Source organism: Sturnira hondurensis, unplaced genomic scaffold (assembly GCF_014824575.4).
Source record: "Sturnira hondurensis isolate 20B ecotype Veracruz unplaced genomic scaffold, ASM1482457v3 Scaffold0017172, whole genome shotgun sequence".
NCBI classification, from domain to species: Eukaryota; Metazoa; Chordata; class Mammalia; order Chiroptera; family Phyllostomidae; genus Sturnira; species Sturnira hondurensis.
In genome coordinates, this window is record NW_028089803.1 from 521,664 (window position 1) to 526,309 (window position 4,646).

The 4,646-nt window shown below is 34.7% G+C and overlaps 1 pseudogene; it reads right to left on the bottom strand.

Annotated features, from left to right (window-relative positions):
• Positions 1-3,361: 3,361 nt before the first annotated feature.
• On the bottom strand, positions 3,362-3,756 carry LOC119001770 (40S ribosomal protein S20-like; annotated as a pseudogene).
• Between the last annotated feature and the right edge of the window lie 890 nt (positions 3,757-4,646).

The following is a 4,646-nucleotide window of genomic DNA, read 5'->3' on the forward strand; positions in this document are numbered from 1 at the left end:
AAATGTCTCTATTCTTTAGGTAGGCCTGTATTACTATGAACTTCCCTCTCAGGACTGCCTTATCTGTGTCCCATAAGTTTTGGGTTGTTGTGAGTTCATTTTCATTAGTTTCCAGAAACATTTTGATTTCCTCCTTGTTCTCATTCTTGATCTACTCATTGTTTAATAGCATGCTATTCAATCTCCGTGAGTTTGATTGTTTTTGAGTTTTTTCCCTTGAGGATATTTTTTAGTTTCAGTCCCTTGTGGTCAGAGAAAATGCTTGATATAATTTCAGTTTTCCTAGAATTTGTTGAGGCCTGTTTAGTGTCCTACCATATGGTCTATCTTTGAAAATGTTTCATATGCATTTGAAAAGAACGTGCATTTTGCTTTTGGGGGATAAAATGTTCTATATATATATCAGTTATGTTCATTTGATCTAGTACATTGCTCAATGACACAATATCTTTGTTGATATTTTGTTTGGAAGATCTATCCTTTTTTGGCAGTAGGGTGTTGAAATCCCCTACTATAACTTTGTTACTTTCAATATCTTTCTTGAAGTCCTCCAAGATTTTCTTTATGTATTTGGGTGCTCCTATGTTGGGTGCACATGTATTGCCAATAGTCATCTGTTATTAACTACACACTAATATTTCTCTATCTCTATTTCTCCCTCCCTTCCCTTTTCTTTTTTTTTATTAAATTTATTTAATTATCCCTGGCTGGTGTAGCTCAGTGGATTGAGCGTGGGCCTGCGTACCACACGATTGCGGTTCTATTCCCAGTCAGGGCACATGCCTGGGTTGCAGGCCAGTTCCTGGGGGGGGAGACCCACAAGAGGCAACCAAACATTAATATTTCTCTCCCTCTCTCCTTCACTTCCCCTCTAAAGATAAATAAATAAAATCTTTAAAAATATAAATGAATAAAAATAAATAAATAAGATCTTTTAAAAAAGAGTATTTTAATGACCTTTCAGACCATTGTGTATATTCTTTAATGCTATATCAAAACTCAACAAGTGATAGTTTCTTAAAGGCACATTGCAATGTAAAAATTTAAATTATATCAATAAACTTTGTATGCTATTACTTAAAAACCCATTGCATTATGCATATTAAACAGATTTTTACCCATAGGAAAATGTGTGCCATGCATCTTAAATATGAACAAATGTTTATTTTTCTCATTCTGCAGTGTTCCCCAAATTGCAGCCCATTTGTTTTACAATATCAAAATGACAAATTCTAATTTCACCTTGAGAACAAAGACTGTTTATTCTCTGTAATAATCTTGTTTTCTTATTCTTGAGATAATATTCTGATTTAATAATTCAAAATATGTATGGTCATCCTGTTATGAGTAAACCTTTAACTTACAGTATTGTTATCTGCCTTTTGCTAGATAAAGACTGTTTCAGTATAAAATGTATACTCATAATATGCCTGCTATGAGATATGTGGCCTTCAAGATCTAAATTTCTTCATGTGTATATTGCATCCTTTTCAACATCTTATATACTGCTCTTAGTGTCTTGAAATCAACTTGTTGAACTTGACTTTCCACTTATGTATTTATCCTATTCTGAAAAGTTCTTTATCCTGTTGACCAGAAAACTCTTACTGCCTACAAAGACGAGATTATTAGCCATTACATGAGGTAAGCCTCTTTGACCATTCAGAATAAGATATGTAAGAGTTTCCTCTTATATATCACCTGATCCTACAACTCTCATGGCCTTTTTTATGAATTACAGAAAGGTGTACCTGCTAGTAGGATGCAGAAAGACACATGGCTTGGCAAGTAGATAATAACTAATACCCAGGCATGTCTTTCTCTTACTGGACACAGACTCCATTAAGGAACAGGGCTAGGAGAGAAAAAATGGCTTATATTTTAACCACTATTTAAAGTTCAGCCAGGGACCCTTGTAAGGGCACACTATGCAAAGTCCTTTTTAGATGTCTTCATCCTGTCACAGCACTTTGCAGAGCATAAAAGCATGTCACTAGGAAAACCATAAGCACCAAGAGGGGGAAATCCCTATTTGTATTCTCAAAGTGCAGCACAGCATTTGACAATTGAGAAGTGCTCTCCAAATAGATATTGAGTGAGGAAATATTTGGCAAAACATGCCATGATGAAAAGCTATATGCAAGAAAAAAATGACAATCATCAGGGACATATCTTTGAGCTTTTGTCACAGTATACATGTATTTTCTTTTTACTAACAACTTTACTACATCATCCATCTTCACAGAATAAGATAGTATTGAAAGCTAACACATTAAAATGACATTATTCATGGGAAAATGTTATATTCTTATTTTCAAAATAAGAGTGTAAATCAGAAAACAACACATGAATAAAAATATTTAAATATTAATTTGACTAGTGGCAGAAAGAGAGAAAAACAGCAATTTTCAAACCTGCTCAGGATTAACAAGATCCTGAGGAAAAGAGAAGCCGTGAAAAGAATGTTGACTGTTGCTCCTGACAAGTGTGGACAGGAGTCCAGCCTCAGTCACCGTCTGCACATGAATTTGGGCAAATTGCTTAAAAACTCTCACCCCAGTTTGTTATTTGTAAAATCAATGTGAATTTACTTCCATTGTAGGATTACTGTGAAAACTAAGAAAAAAAACAAATAATGAAAACAATTTACCTACAACAGTATTTTGTGGACTGTAGTTACTACATATTTGTTAGTTTTTTATAATTATGCATGTTTCTGTCATGTTACTAAAAATCAAAGTCTTTATACAAAGGGCAAATGATTTTTTAACATGAAGTTCAAAATACAGAATTCTTAATTTTAGTGATGTGTCATTTCTGTGATACAATTTTTCAAATTTGTCTTTTCATATCAGTGAAAAGATACATGAAAAAGTATACAATTTAACATATTTAAATCAATATACACTTTAAAAATGCATGATATTTTTATCATTTTATAGTGTATCTGGCTTCAAGTAATCAAAATCACGAAAAGTAGCAACTCGAAAAATTGAATTTGTTTCACATAACAAAATTTGAGAGGAGGCAGCCTGGTACTGATAAAGCTCAATATGCCTGAAGGAACACGTATTCTCTTTCTTCTCACCCATCCTGTGCTTTGTGGCACTCATCCTTGTTTTAGTGAATTCTGCATGGTATCACATGGCTGTCCCTAGCTTCAAAGTTGGGTATGAAATTTAATTTTTAGCATTTCAACACTTTTAATAGAGGAGGAGTAGTGGATCAAGAAAATCTCTTGAGTTAGAAAAAGGTATGCTACAGCAACTAAAGCACAGGATGGGTGAGATTGAACTACATTCATACATCTTCATGTGAATATATATATATAGATAGATAGATAGATAGATAGATAGATAGATTAACAACTGGTAGTCAATTTATTAAAAAGATTGATTTAGGCATCTGCAATGGTGACTTCAACATCAACTCATGGCTTAATACTGATGGAAGTAATCTGCTTAATAATCTCAGAAGGGCTATACAAGTCTATGAGTCAGTCGCTTGTGGATCCTCATCTGAAATCAATCCCAAGTCAACCCTTCCTGAAGGGAGTTTTTCTTGTAGTGATTCTCAGAGTTTTGGTAGATATCCAAATTGGTCCTTTCGCTATGAGATTCTTTTCCTTTGTGTCTTTGATCAAGTCAGTACACACATTCTCCAAAGACTTTAGTTCTAGCTGGTTAGAGTAATTCTGATTTGGTGAATCGCCGTCTCTAGTTCCACAGGTGTCTTTCTGGTATCTTCAAGAGCCATCGCTGCAGCGTGGCTTCCTGTCCAACTTGTTCCTGGGCCAGAGTGAGCAGCCCTGAGCCAGGAGCTGAGGCTGAACAGCGCTGAGCTGCAACTGTGACTGCAATTTCCTCAAACAGCTCATGTGAATATGTAAGATTAAATTTCAACAGATTTACCAATATTTTACAATATACTTTTTGTTCCAGTTGTTTTTGTACTTTAACACTAAAAAATGTCAATTGCAAAAAATACACCCAAATGCAAATAAACTATTAGAACATTGTGAATTTAACAAACATTTTAAATAAGATTTCCATATGAAGAATTTTTTGAAATGGATATTAGATTTATTTTGTTAGACCTCATACTTCAAAATATTTTAGTTTTCTTGAATTATCTTTACTTATAGCAATTACAAACATCTTAGACTTAAATATTTTAAATATTACTTAAAACAGAGGGTTGCAAGATGACAGCAGAGTAGGAGGGTCTTTCTCATACACCCTCATAGAACCAAACTAGAAATAAAACTAAAGAGGGGACAAGCAACCCAAAATAAATAGCCAAAACTACCTGTAGGAGACCATTCTGCCTGGCATGGACCCAGTCCCCAGTGGCAAACATTTACTGCAAAATAACTTCCTAAAATCTATGCTAAACCTTCCGAGGACCAGTGTAACCCATTCAACTACTTTTGCCTTTTCATTTTCAAATATCCCTCTTCTGTGATGTGATTAGCAGCATTGGCTCCTAAATCAACCTGTGCATAGAAAATGAGGACCACCACATAGTGCCGAGAAACCCAATAAGGATCGGTCATGGCAAGGGCTGTGGCTTTTGCTCCCCTTGAAGTAAAAGCCATGCTCTCCCTTTTCCTCCACTGGACTTGGTAGTCTGTGTGAATGTCTCAT